The 15,536-nt window shown below is 43.7% G+C and overlaps 1 long non-coding RNA gene across 6 annotated transcripts in view; it reads left to right on the forward strand.

Annotated features, from left to right (window-relative positions):
- LOC134297100 (uncharacterized) overlaps positions 1–15,536 on the forward strand; it is a 132,878-nt gene that overhangs the window by 100,934 nt on the left and 16,408 nt on the right. For all 6 annotated transcript variants that reach the window (XR_010003833.1, XR_010003829.1, XR_010003832.1 and 3 more), the window contains one exon: positions 14,560–14,748. This is a non-coding gene — a long non-coding RNA (uncharacterized LOC134297100). The remainder of the gene's footprint in view (positions 1–14,559; positions 14,749–15,536) is intronic.

The following is a 15,536-nucleotide window of genomic DNA, read 5'->3' on the forward strand; positions in this document are numbered from 1 at the left end:
AACCTGGGATCAGATCCTGGGATATAGGACCTGTCTGGAAGAGCCCTTTATGCTTTCATGATTCCTCTCTATAAGCAGCATTTATCCATTGTCACCAGCTGACCACCATGTACATTATGATTTTAATTTTTAAAATGTGTCTGTCACAATATATATATTTATATACTTTATATGGGAACCCCTAGAACCACAAGAAATGCCAAAAAGATCACTGTTAATAAATCATTCTCAAATTGTCCCCCCCCCCAATCAAATTGCCCCCTTGTGGGACATGTGCCCCACAATAGGAACCAGAGGTATAGACCTACGTAGGATCACCCTGTTATTTCCTTTCAGGCAAAAAAATTCATCTCATTTAGAATGTTCTTGTAGATGTTAACTTTTTTTTTTTTTAGCCACCCGAAGCTCTGGCAACAAGACAAAATGATTTTTTCTTTAACAAGTCATTTAGCAGTGCAGATGTTGTAGCCAGATTGGCAATAAATCTACTCTAACTGTTAACTAAACTTGAGAAAGGATGGCCTTGTTTAATATGCCAATCTTGTAACAACTTTCAAACTCTGGGTGGAAAAGTTGTTCAGAGATGACAAAAAAGTCTCCAGAAATGCCTGCAGAGATGGCCCACAAAACTTGGAATCTGCTCTACTCAGGCACTTTGCTTGGATCCTTTGAAGGCTTGAGCTTATTTTTGCCTTTGGTGACAAGGCCTTGGGGTAAATAATTCCTCAAAGGAGTAAGATATGATGGAAATTCTTCTTAGCATGCAGAATGGGTGAATATTCCACGGCTATACAAAAAATTCTGTCTTTGTTATGCTGAAAGATATATGAGAACCCTGAGGTGTTGGCTTGAGGAATTGGATGTTTGGTAGGGATGAAGCATGGTCCAAGCTGTTCCCCATGTTAGATTTATTTTCTAAGGCATTGTAAAACTAATCATTCAAAACAAACACAATTTTTCTTAATTTGAGCTTTGGGGATGATCCACTCCTGGAAGCACTCAGGCAGCTTTTTGTTCAGGCTGGCTTTAAGAAATCATTCCAAAACTGAGAGAGGACTTGGCAGAATGAAACTTTTTTTTGTTTTTTTGTCTGATTATTTTGAGACTTTGAAAGGAAGAGAAAGAGCAATTTAGACAATTTAACAGTGAGTTATTTAACCCTCATGTACATATATTAAAATTAAAACAAACAAAAACTTACGAGAGTTTTAACAATGTTTTTCAACCTCAATGAGAATTCCATGTGATATATTTGGCTCTGTAGTATCAAGTGTGTTCCATTCAGACAGCCAGAAACAGGAAATGTAAGCTGTAATAAAAATGAGTAAAATATAATAAAATGTTTACTTCTATTGGGGTTTACTGCCTGACACCAGTGAATTCCAATGTTCCCCAATGGAAGAGATTCCAGTTTCTCTCAGATAGGGCCAACCTACAAAACTAGAGTATGCCCATCTGCTTCTGTGCATCACAGCAAAAACAAAAATAATGTCAAGGGACTTTTTGGTGGCAGTAGATTGCATTGGCTGGAGCAAAATTGGCAAAAAAAGTGGATATGCCGAGACATTTTTGTTCCAGCCTTTTGTTTATTTTTTTATTTTTATTTTTTGGTAGGGGAAAAATGGGTGAAAAAAATCTGAGGAACTTCTTTACAATAGTTTACAATGCTATAGAATGGCACTTTGGATAGTGTTCTTGTTTGAATAAGATCCTGTAGCAGATTCATCTCCCTATGGAAATGGGAGGTATCATCTGTCACCCCTGGTATGGGAACATGATGTTGAACATATTTGGCTGAATAAGATAATTTTCTCCAAGCAGCATGTCATAATGGTGCATCGTATAGGCATGTCTCCCTCTTTCCATGCTCTCTGTTCTGTTCTTGTGCTCGTTTCCTCTGCTTTCTACTTGTTTTTCTTCGGAGCAGAATAAATTGCAGCTATATAATGTGAAGATAAAAATACAACAAAAGAATAATATGGCAACAAGGTTGCAGTTTGCATTATAACTGTACTCCCTTTTGAGGACAATGTAGAGGATGCTATAGCTAAACAACAAATTGTATGTTTCTTGCCTGACCAGCAGAGCACAAGAAGAAGAAAAAGAGTGAGTTTTACTTCAGGCACATTTCCAATAGTATCCTTAAGAAATGTGACATGACTGCCAAACTTCATTATCAGCTCTCAAAGAGCTATTTGGACCTCTTGTAAACTGAGCTACTTGTTATTTTTAGAGAGTAAGGCGATGTTCTACTTTAAAAAAAAAAAATCCTAGCATTTCTTGAGTACTTATTTCAATTGAAAATAATAGAAGTGCAAACTGTGGGACAATGTATATATTATTTAAGTATGCATGCATTCAGATATACATGTGCCAGCATTATCCATGGTGCAAGAAGTCAGATCCTTTCCCCATAGGATTTAAAAACCAGTAGTGAAGTTTGTGGGTTTGCAGAAAACACTTGAGCAACCTCTCAAACCTAGAGTGCATCTACATTGTAGAATGAATGCAGCTTGACAACACTTTAATTGTTATGGTTCAATTCTATGGAATCCTGGGATTTGTGTTTTGGTGAGGCAGAGAGGGCAAACTGTGTTGTAAAACTACAGCTTCCATGATTCCACAGCATTGTGCTAAAGAAAATAGTGGTGTCAAACTTCACTAATTTTACAGTATAGATCAGGCCTGGGCAAACTTCAACCCTCTCGTTGTTTTGGATGTCAACTTCCTTAATTCCTAACAGCTGGTAGGCTGTTAGGAATTGTGAGAGTTGAAATCCAAAACACCTGGTGGGCTGAAGGTTGCCCAGATCTGCTATAGATGCACCTTTCATCTAAACTTGTTTGAAGCAGGCAAAAACAACAACAAAACCTGATACCTTATCTTAAGAAAGAACCATGGCGCAGAGTTTGAAGAGACTTGCAACATTAGAATGCTGAGAATCAGTGTAACAGCATTTTATCCCTGCTTCTTCCACTTCACTATACTTTGGCAGCTCCTTTCCACCTAAAAGTTGTGAGAGGTCTACTAAATGAGTGTACTTTAAATTTTAAGATCTGCATGATTTTCTTTAAACTTAGCATAGGGATTGATGGCATTGGCAGCACAGGAAGATGAACAGTGTAGCTATCTATGGATCCAATGCTATGAGTGGCATATGCAGACAAAAGTTAAACTTACACCTGCATATATCTATTTTTAGTAGCTGCAGAGGCTGGTAATCCCTCCCACTCTCTTCTGTGACAAAAGCTCACCTAGCTTTTGTCACAGAGGTTTTCTGTGGCCTTTCCATTCATTGTTGGGAATGAGGGAATTACAGAGACATCTGGCTATGTCCTTATAGTCAGATACAAAGTGACTTCATTATTTACTGCAGTTTCCAGAAGGACCTGGCAGATCCTAGAATATGATATAATTGTTCTGTGGTGACCATGTGGAATTGCAGCCTATGGAAACTTTCAAATAACTTGGGGCTATGAGGCAGTCTGAACAGCTGAATCAGGTCAAATTCAATCCGATCTGCAATCCAGATGGACATTGCCATCATCATCCTATTCCTGTGCATATTAGTGCAGGAGAAAGGGATGGATAATGCCCGTTTCATTGCCACCATTTCTAGCTGACCACAGAGCTCCATCAGATCTCCAGGCCACTATGGGTGCCTCTGCTGATGTTAGAACAGGGCACCTGAGCAGTTAGCAAGAAGAAGGGGGCAATCTCACCACCTCCTTGGTGGTCATGTGGACACCCTGTTCTGACATCAGAAGAGTCACCTGGTATGAATGATGGCACTGGTGACATGGAGGAAGTGACTTCCCAGTACAGCAGATATAGATATGGGTTGAATCTGGGGCTGCTCTGAAGGCAGATTTAACCAAGCTAACCTGTCTCATTGTCACGCCCAAGGCAACGAGAGCACTAAGAACCGACACACGGAGGCCAAAAACTATCTAATATCTTTATTAAAGAAATATGTAAGAATAATAAAAACAAGTAGGAAATATAGTCCAATAAAAGACCTTTCAGGAAAGGTCAGAAATAGTCCAAAATTATATTGTCCAATATTTTATATTAGGGTCCAAAGTTGAAGATCCAAACCGAAACACACTCTATTTGCAAGTAATAGAGTGGGGAAACGTCCAAATTCTTTCCAAAGTTCAGAGTAAGTCCAAAGCAAAGTTTGAAACAAGGCTTGATACTAAAAACAAGGTCCAAGGCTGGGAACAAGGCAAGATAGTTCTTGAATACTTGGCTAGACAAGGCAAGGCAAGGAACTGGAGTTGCGGACTTTGCGAAGTCCACACTTGGCTGGAACCACGAAATCACTCCCGAAGTAGATCTGTTGACTCCGCACGGAATTCTTCGTGTCGGGCACTTTTATCCCGGTTTCATTTCTCTGCAAAGCAGGTGTCCAGCTTCCTTTCCCAAGGGAAAGGAGAACGGAACACATCTCCCTCCAGATGCATTCCTCCCTAGAATTTCCCAGGGGAACATGGCTAATTAGCGTCTTGTTTAGCTGCTATTCTCAAGCTCCTCCGAACCTGCTCTTTCTCACTCCTGCCCGCCGCATAGGACTGTTTCCTGGGAAAAGGGGGGGGGGCAGTGGGAAAGGCCTGGTCAAGGTCTTCCGTAATGGGCTCTCGGGTAGAAACATCAACATCAGGCATCTGGAAAGATTCCGGCTCTTGCTGAGCCGGCAAAAATCCTCTATTTTCCTCCTCATCAGCCACAATGGCACTGGGATCAGGACTCCATGGCCCATGGGACATCACACTATCCCTCCTCCCAAGGCCCCCCTCATTCAGGGCCCCTCCCCGAGGGCCGCAGGGCTTGGAAGGGTAGGTCTGATGAAAGCGACGGACTGAGTCAGGGGCATGCACTGTGGAAGCATCTTCCCAAGAGCGTTCCTCAGGTCCGTAGCCCACCCAATCAATCAAATATTGGAGGCGACGGCGATGTAGGCGAGAATCCAAAATGTCCTGGACCTCGAATTCCTCCTCCCCGTCTACCACTGTTGGGACCGGGGGTGGACGGCTCGCATCCGGGCGAACACCATCCGCCGGGAGGAGGAGGGAACGATGGAACACCGGATGGATGTGCATGGAACGCGGAAGTTGGAGTTTGAAAGTCACGGGGTTAAGTTGGGCCACCACTGGGTAGGGACCAATAAATCGGGCATCTAACTTCCGGCAGGGGCGTTGGGAGGGCAAATAGCGAGTGGACAACCACACCCGGTCTCCTACCTTGATCTCAGGACCAAGCTGGCGATGGCTGTCAGCATGACGTTTGTAGTCCTCCTTGGCTTGATCAAGTTGCTGGTGCAACAGATCTTGTACTGCTGTGAGTTCTTGAAGCCAATTCTCCGCTGCAGGAACTTCTGAGGTCTCCACGACGGAAGGGAAAAAACGGGGGTAGAAACCGTAGTTTGCAAAGAACGGGGCTTCCTTGGTTGAGTTTTGGACACCGTTGTTGAAGGCAAACTCCGAGAGGGGCAACAGGGCCGCCCAATTATCCTGTTGATAGTTGACATAACAATGGAGATATTGTTCCAGAGTGGCATTGGTGCGCTCAGTTTGCCCATCCATTTGGGGATGGTGGGCTGAGGATAGACGAGAGTCAATGCCCAATAGTTTTTGAAGGGCTGTCCAAAAGCGAGAGGTGAATTGAGTTCCCCGGTCTGTGACCAAACTCTTGGGCAAGCCATGTAATCGGAATACATGTTGAAGGAATAGGTCTGCGGTCTCCTTGGCTGTAGGTAGCCCCTCACAAGGGATAAAATGAGCCATTTTGGTGAACAGGTCCACCACTACCAAGATCGTGGTAAATCCGAGAGATGGCGGCAAGTCCGTGATAAAATCTGCGGAGATTATCTCCCACGGGCGAGATGGTGTGGGAAGGGGATGCAAAAGTCCTGCCGGTTTCTCCCTTCGTGTCTTGGAACGTTGACATGTTGGACAGGTGTTGACATAGTTTTCCACATCTTTACGGATTCTGGGCCACCAGAAATCTCGTAAGATCCTATTCTCTGGTGCCAAGAAAAAACATCACTAGCACAAGGTATGCCTTTCTGGTTATGTGCATGGTGCTACAAGTGAGAGATCCCCATTTCTGATTTCAACCTGTTTCAAAGGATAAAAATACTCTTGGAGGAGAACTTCAGAAGATAACCTTTGTCTATAGACAGGTAGGTTTGGATTATGCATTTCTTCTTGAGTTATCGAATACAAGCACTAGTGCTTTCAGCTCTACTCAGAAATAGATTGAAAAAGACTGAGGGCCCTTCCACACAGCCATATAACCCAGAATATCAAGGCAGACAATCCATAATATCTGTATTTGATGATCGGGACATCTGTAAAGATACCAAGGTGCTTGTTTATAAAGCCATTGTCCTCCCAACCCTGCTATACGCCTGCGAAATGTGGACAGTCTACAGACGTCACACTCAACTCCTGGAGCGTTTCCATCAGAGTTGCCTCAGAAAAATCCTGCAAATCTCTTGGGAAGACAGGCAGACAAATGTCAGCATTCTGGAAGAAGCAAAGACCACCAGCATTGAAGCGATGCTCCTACGCCATCAACTCTGCTGGACTGGCCACGTTGTCCGAATGCCTGATCACCGTCTCCCAAAGCAGTTACTCTACTCCCAACTCAAGAACGGGAAACGTAATGTTGGTGGGCAGGAAAAGATATTTAAAGATGGGCTTAAAGCCAACCTTAAAAACTGTGGCATAGACACTGAGGACTGGGAAGCCCTGGCCCTGGAGCTCTCTAACTGGAGGTCAGCTGTGAACAGCAGTACTGTGGAGTTCGAAGAGGCACGAATGGAGGACTTAAGGGAGAAACCTGCCAAGAGGAAGGAGCGTCAAGCCAACCCTGACCGGGACCGCCTTCCACCTGGAAACCAATGTCCTCACTGCAGGAAAACATGGGGGTCAATAATAGGTCTCTTCAGCCACCTATGGACACACCTCCAAGACACAACAACTAGAAGACCATCTCCTTGGCCTACGAGTAAGTAAGTGTTGAACTGGATTGTCTGAGACTATACTGCCGTATAATCCAGTTTAATGTGGATTTTATATAGCTATGTGGAAGGGGCCTCAATTTATGAGCTTCAATTTGTGAGACAGCTGATAATTTTTATAATGAAGCAATTACAAATTCAAGTAACAATGCATTTCTACGCTCGATATAAATAAGGTGACAATAGGCTAGTTTTGAACATATCAGTGTTTTGAATCTCACGCTCCTTGTATACATCATGGCTGTGAGTGCACTATTCATATTTGGGGGACGGGGTGTCTAAGGCCTGCATCTAATGTTATGCTGTTAGCATAGCAAGGTCTGTTATGCTAACAGACACACATTTATAGAAATAATGGAAGGACAGAATCTAGGAAGGAAGCAGCAAAGCAAGGCAAGGCCCCTAAGGCAAGGCAAGGCAAAAGGCAAGCAAGCTACTTAAGCCAGCAAAGGACGCACCCACAATGGGTGCTTTAGGGGCTGTCGCCCCGTGAAATAGCCTGTGGCCAGTGGCCACATCGCTGTTTCTTTGGCCTTTGACGATTGCAGAAGAACTCCCCTGGAAAGCCACGCAGCCCAAAAACAAAAGAAAGCCACGGTGACGGTGCAGCTTTCTCTTTCATGTAGTCTTTCGTTTCATCCAAAATTGGGGTCTTTCATTTCATGCCTTCCAAATGGATGGTACAAAACAAATACACAAATGAAACAAATAGAACAAATACTGCACACAACACTTTTCAAAGCATTATAAAGGTATAGAGGACACTAGCTGTCATTTACCTATAGATGATCAAAATAGGACTCCTATATTGATAATCTATAGATAAATGACAGTTAGTGTCCTCTATAACTGCAATCCCTGCTGAGATTAGACAACTAAGCATAGCATTCCCTTTGTTTACCAAGTTATGGATGTATGAGTCAAGCTGCTAGGTTAAAGTGAATCGGAGAACTCACCCCGCCATAATTTTTAATTTGCTTACTGAAGTATAAATAGAAGAATTCAATGATATAGCCTTGTTAGTTTGGATCAGTATGCCAAAAGATTTTATAGCAACTAACTGAGAACAAGATGTTGGTAGCATACTTTTTTCACAGACAGAAGAATAGAATGAAAAATAGCAAAATGGGAATGTATCCACAAATTTCAGTCCATCAACAGTGGGTTGAATGGAGACAATGTTTTCCTCCCATACTACACATATCATAACAATACACCCCAATCTCATGGGAGTACTCTTGACTGGCTAATCCAATAGTTTCTCTAATTCTCAACCAGCATCACACTACGTTCCAACAACCTCCCTCCACCATTCATAGAGTTGTCTACTCTCCTTGGCAATGGGCAAAATCTTTCCTCCTGACTTTGTTCTACAACAACTATAATTACTAACCTATCATCTCATCACCATACGCACAAGTTTTGCATTTATATTGCTATTCATACATACAACTGAACATATAGCAATACAGGCCTGTTCCTATGAACATCATTTCCATGTATGTGATTAAATGGGCTTAAGTCTACAAAAGATTATGCTACCATTGTTCTCTCTGAGTTAATTTAAAATATGCTACAAAATCGCTTTACATATAAATTCAAGACTAAGTTTTTCTTCCAGATTTCAAAGCATTGTTAATTTTTAATGCACCCAAACCACCAAAATGGACCTTGAAAACACTGTGTGCATGATATGATGCCCATTTCTGTCCCATATTTCACATGTGCTTTTGTTTTCAAGCATACATTAACATGAAGTTAGAAGTGGAGACAAAAGTTATGGGAGCAAACAAAGCCAAAGCCATAACAAAAAAATAACAAAAGAAGTATCAAACACGAAGAAAAAAATAATAGGTAAAAGTAATGCCAGGTTTCCCCCTGGCATTAAGTCTAGTCATGTCCATCTCTGGGGGTTGGTGCTCATCTCCATTTCTAAGCTGAAGAGCTGGAGTTGTCCATAGACACCTCCAAGGTTATGCATGGAGCGCCATTACCTTCCTGCCGGAGTGGTACTTACTGATCTACTCGCATTTGCATGTTTTCGAACTGCTAGGTTGGCAGAAGCTGGGGCTAACAGCAGAAGCTCCCCTGCTCCAAACTGCCAAACTTTTGGTCAGCAAGTTCAGCAGCTCAGCTTTTTAACTAGCTGTGCCATAGGGGGTTCCATAAAAAAAAAAGGCCAACCACAGGCATGTAGCCGGGGGGGGGGGGGGGGGGGCTTGAGGGGCTTCAACCCCCCTGAAATTCTCAGGGTGGTCCGCGAGAAGGCCTTACATTTATTATTTAAACTGTTATGTTTATTCATATCATGATCTGATCACCATGCTCAATATATCCCATATGCATGGGGGTATTGGGATAACGATACAAAAGGTTTGCTAGGGTAGATCCTCTCTCACTCAGACTCACCCCCCCCCCCACGAACCAAAATCCCAGCCCCTCCCAAACCAAAATCCTGGCTACAGGCCTGGTCAACCATAAATGAGAAAGAATAATAGAATAATAGAATTAGAAGAGACCTCATGGGCTATCCAGTCCAACCCCCTGCCAAGAAGCAGGAAAATCACATTTAAAGCACCCCCGACAGATGGCCATCCAGCCTCTGTTTAAAAACCTCCAAAGAAGGAGTCTCCACCACAGTCCGAGGCAGAGTTCCCCTGCTGAACAGCTCTCACAGTGAGGAAGTTTTTCCTAATGTTCAAGTAGAATCTCTTTTCTTGTAGTTTAAAGCCATTGTTCCATGTCCTAGCCTCCAGGGCAGTAGGAAACAAGCTTGCTCCCTCCTCACATATCTATGACTTCCCCTATCATGTCTCCTCTCAGCCTTCTCTTTTGCAGGCTAAACATGCCCGGCTCTTTCAGCCACTCCTCATAGGGCTTGTTCTCCAGGCCCTTGATAATTTTAGTCGCCTTCCTCTGGACACTTTCCAACTTGTCAACATTTCCCTTCAATTGCGGTGCCCAAAATTGGACACAGTATTCCAGGTGTGGCCTGGCCAAGGCAGAATAAAGGGGTAGTATGACTTCCCTTGATCTAGACACTATACTCCTATTTATGCAGGCCAAAATCCCATTGGCTTTTTTAGCCGCCGCATCACATTGTTGGCTCATGTTTAACGTTTTGTCCATGAGGACCCGAAGATCTTTTTCACATGAACTGCTGTCGAGCCAGGCGTCCCCCATTTTGTATCTTTGCATTTCATTTTTTCTGCCAAGAACAAGGGGTGATTCAATCAACACTGTTTCATCAAAAAGGTTTATGTGCTTTCAGATTCAGATTTTTAAACTGATGTGTTGCTTTGACAAGGAGTACTTCAAAGGTTAAACTAAATTATTGGACTTTTCATTTTACACTCCCACTTAAAAAAAAGTTTCAGCAGAAAACTGGTTATGCAGAAATAGGATGCAATTTAACTGGTTAATCATGCGAGCCATGTAGACTGCACAGACACACACAGTATAAATTTACTCCTAATCAATCTTGGTTTGAATTATTAAAGTATTACTGTTCATTTGATCACATTGGGGTTTGTAATGCATTCAAGAGTTACAAACCTACTACAATCCTAAAAATGAATTCCACATTTTGCCAGCATTCCAATATGCAACAGTTAATCCAATTTGAGCATTTACATTGTGTGAGGTCTTTTCTTTCTTAAGAAACAATTTTTTGCTTTTGCACAGTTGGTATGGTGGCAGATCATTAAATGCTTCTTGTTAGCTGTCAGTAATTGGTGGCAAATCAATGCAGCCTGCATATAACACCTGCTACATGATTTCAAAGATCCTCTTAACTGCAGTGATTTTCTGTACATCCAGTCTAATTCTCAAGCCTAAAGCTTATCTGTTGTCATATTGCCTATATGCTTTATTGTGATAAATCATTTTACTAATTTTTGAATCAGAATATGCAGCTGGTGCTACAATTATGTGCTTTCAAGTTGTCTCTGACTTATCATGACATTCTACTAGGATTTTCATGGCAGGAATTTAGAGGAAGTTGGTCATTATCTTCCTCTGAAGTTGAGAATGTGTGACTACTACTACTAATTCTTCTGAGATTCAATCACACAGTGTTTCCACGACTCAGCAGGGATTCAACCCTGGTCTCCCAGAATCCTATAGCCCATACAAACTACAGAATTATAGTACAGTAGAGTCTCACTTATCCAACATAAACGGGCCGGCAGAATGTTGGAAAAGTGAAAATGTTGGATAATGAGGGATTAAGGAAAAGCCTATTCAATGTCAAATTACATTATGGTTTTACAAATTAAGCACCAAAACATCCTGTTTGAAATCCAAAACACCTGGGAGACCAGAGCTGGGAACACACTGATATACTGTAGATTAATCATCTCTAGAATTCCATATTGAGCCTAGAGGAATGGCAACACTAAATATTTGCTAAATATTTGATCTTGGTCAACTGTCTCCAGAATCTCACCTGGCCCTGGGCGGCTCTGTGTTGGGAGAAGGGCCTGGCTTGTGCCTTCCAGCCTGGCAGAATGGGGCTGGACTGGAGAACCTCTCTTGTGTTTCTAGGGCTCCTTTTTTTCCCTCCTCCCTCCCTCCCTCCCTCCCTCCCATACAAATGATTCACCCCCCCCCCTTCCTTTCCTTCCCTTTGGAGATGCGCTTTCCTCCTCCTTCCAGTTTTTTCGAAGGGGAAAAAGAGCCATAGCTCTCACCCTTGATTAAGTGAAGGAGCACCTATTCAAGGGTGCAATGTTTTCAATTGGCCACTAGATGGCGTGAGATAATACGGAGTGTCGGATAAGTGGAGGTCAGATAAGCGAGACTCTACTGTACTATTATTTTACTTTAATTACTATGGTTCACTCCTAAGGAATCCTAGAATGTGTAGTTTGGTGAGCCACTAGAACTTCCTTTTTGACAATTCTAAATGTCCCTCCATAGTGATGCTACTCTTTGCTTGATGGAAAATGCCCAGGGGCAAGCATGGTCAATCTACACCAGATTCAAACACTAATTTCAGAAGATATTTTTCTTTAGGACTGCAATAGATGAGGAAGGTTTGACTATATTTACACATCAGAAATGCAGCTAGTACTTTTTTATTTTTTTAAAAGAAATAACCTGTTGATAGTAGTTCTGAATGTGCATTTAGTGCAGAGATTAGAAATTATTTTTTGACAGCAGCCAGCGATGGTTCAACCGTTAGGCAAGCTAGGTGGTTACCGAAAGCGGCATCCTGTAGGGGGCACTGTTGACGCAACTCCGCCCAGGCATAGCCTTCCTCCCAGGCTGTGGCCACAGGAAGGCCATGCCTGGGCAGAGGTGCCTCAATGGCACCGCCTAGAGGATGGCACCTTCAGCAACAATTGTGGCACCTCCCCTCAGGCATGGCCTTCCTGCCTCCAAGGAGGCTTGGGAAGGTGTCTTTGGCGGGGAAGAGACAGCCCTCAGGCATAGGTCAGGATTGCTTCCCTGCCCTTCAAAGGGCAGCAGGGTGGCCTGGTTGAAGGCCGGGCCTGGCCGCAGAGGCAGGAAGGCTTCTTACCCACTGGGGCCTCTGGCGACCTGTCCTGAGACAGATGGTGGGACCGAGCAGTAAACCGGCACCAAGATGTGCAGCCGCTTGCGCCATATGGCAGCTTGGCCCTGACCTGCCTCTGGAAGATGTATTTGGCCCCACCCTGCCTCTTGCAGATGTACAAGATGAGTGGGGTGTCCTCTCCAACCACTGTGCATGTACCAAGCAGCCGCATGGCACATGCGCAGTGGTTGGAGAGGGCATCCTGCCCATCTCGCTGTTCGAACTGCCTCTGACATCCGCCAGAGGTGGGGTAGGGCCAAGTGGCCACATGGAGCAAGCAGCCACCCATCTCGGCGCCAGTTTACCACTAGGTCCTGCCATCTGCCTCAGGCCGGGTCACCAGAGGCCCCAGCGGGTAAGAGGCCTTCTTGCCTCTATGGCCTGTTCTGGTCTGGCCTTCACCCTCGAGGCCAGGTCTCCAGGCTGCCTGGCCATGTTCCAGAAGCATTCTCTCCTGACATTTCACCCACATCTATGGCAGGTATCCTCATAGGTTCTGAGGTCTGTTGGCAGCTAGGTAAGTGGGGTTTATATATCTATGGGAAGTCCAGAGTGGGAGAAAGAACTCTTGTCTGTCTGAGGCAAGTGTGAATGTTGCAATTGGCTAGGTTGATTAGTATTTAATGGCCTTGCAGATTCAAAGCCTGGCTGCTTCCTCCCTAGGGGCATCCTTGGTTGGGAAGTGTTAGCTGACCCTGACTGTTTCCTGTCTGGATTTCCCCTGTTTTCAGAGTGTTATTCTTTATTTAGACTTTTCCTTAATCCCTCCTTATTATCCAACATTTTTGCTTATCCAACACTTTTATTTTTCAGTATTGGTTTGGGGGGGGGTGCCAAAATTCTGTTCGCCTACACTTGAAAATTGCCTTGGGCCGGCCACATGGCACATGCATAGTGGTTGGAGAGGGCGCCCCTCCCATCTTGCCCATCCGCCAGAGGCGGGGCAGGACCAAGCGGCTGCCCATCGCGGCTGCCCATCTCGACACCAGTTTACCACTCGGTCCTGCTACCTGCCTCGGGACGGGTCTCCAGAGGCCCTGGCAGGTAAGAGGCCTTCCTGCCTCTGCAGCCTGGCCTGGCCTCCAACCAGGCTTTCCTGCTTCCCCTTTAAGGGCAGGGAACCAATCCTGGCCTGCACCTGAGGGCTGTCTCCTCCCCACGAAATACACCTTCCCAAGCCTCCTCTAGGTGGATCCTCATGGAGGCAGACCAGGCTGCGGCCACGGAGGCAGGAAGGCCACACCTGGGCGGAGTTGCCTCAGGATGGCGCCTTCACCAACCACCTAGCTCGCCTAACGGTTGGACCGCCCCTGTCTATAGTGACCGTATCACAGGGTTTATTTGGCATATTTTTTTCAGAGGAAGGTTACTGTTGCCTTCCTCTGAGCTGACAAGAATATGATTTGACCATGGTCACCCAGTGAGTTTCAATGGGTAAGTGGGGATCTGAATTGTGTTCTTTAGAGCTGTAGTCCAATGTTCAAACCACAATACTATGCTGATTCCTAGAAGGCAAAGACAATATAATGCAAAGGGTGAAATGACACACAAAATATAAAAGTAGAAACAATTGAAACAAACAACAGGAGGTTCTTGTCTCCCTGTCAACTAGCTATCTCATCACGTTTTGTTCCATTTTATGTTGACTATATTAAGCTTGGTGTTCACAAAGAATGTCCTGCTGCAGCTTCCCTGTCACAGTTTTGGCTAGAAACAGCTTCATCTGGTCTATTTGCTGTCATTAAAGTAGCTTTACGGAGGATAAAGGCCTTTCTATTGTCCCTTCTGGATGAAATCTAATTATTAAAAAACTAATTTTCTACCATATTTTTAATCCTCTCAGTATGTTTCTATTTGCATATATAGTTTCGGTTCCAAGCTAGGAAGGATTTAACAGAACATTCTGCAGGGTAGTGTTTTTTAATGCACATATTGTGCAAAAAAGTCTAAACTGACAATCCTTCTGTTCCAGGCTCTAAAAGAAAAGGAATGGTGGCACTTCCTCCAATCGTGAATGCTATAATTGGGAACCACAGTTATCTACAGCCTGTCTGCATTGATCACTGTCATTTGTTGAAAATCTATTATCAAGGAATAAAGTTTCTGAGATTGCAATCCTATGGATCCAAACTCCACTAAATTCAATGGGACTTGCATCAAGGTAAATGTGCATAGGATTGTATCCAAAATGGGATAAACTATTTATCCATGCAATGACAATAAAAATGGTCAAACACTTACATGTATGTATATGTGTTTTTTAAGTTAGCTTTTAAAATTATGTCTCCCAGTGGTTGTTATTCAGTTTTAAAAAATGGAAATTATTTATTTATTTAAATTTATTTAAAACATTTATATTCCGCTCTTCTCACCCCGAAGAGAGCTCAGGGCAGAGCACAACATATATACAGCAAACATTAAATGCTGGAACATAAAATAAACCATAAATATAAATAAAGACTAAAATCAGTTATCTTCACATTAAAACCATTACTTAAAACCATCACAAGTCAGTCATACCGTATCCGTTCAGCAGGGTGAAATTTCCTATTGCTGGCATTATTTCATTGCCCCAAAGGCTTGGTCCCACACCCAGGTCTTTACCATCTTTCTAAAGGACAGAAGGGAGGGGACTGATCTAATTTCCCCAGGGATGGAGTTCCATAGCTGAGGGGCAATCACTGAGAAGGCCCTGTCCCTTGTCCCTACCAATTGCACCTGTAACGGTGGCAGGACCAAGAACAGGGCCTCCACAGAAGATCTTAATCTCCATGGTGGTTCATAGAGGTAGATGCATTCAGACAGGTAAACTGGTCCAGGGCCATTTAGGGCTTTATAGGCTAAAGCCAGCACTTTGAATTGTGTTCAGTAGCTAACTGGCAGCCAATGGAGCTGACAGCATGGGAGTTGTGTGCTCCCTGTACACCACTCCAGTTTTTAACCTGGTTA

Source organism: Anolis carolinensis, chromosome 2 (assembly GCF_035594765.1).
Source record: "Anolis carolinensis isolate JA03-04 chromosome 2, rAnoCar3.1.pri, whole genome shotgun sequence".
NCBI classification, from domain to species: Eukaryota; Metazoa; Chordata; class Lepidosauria; order Squamata; family Dactyloidae; genus Anolis; species Anolis carolinensis.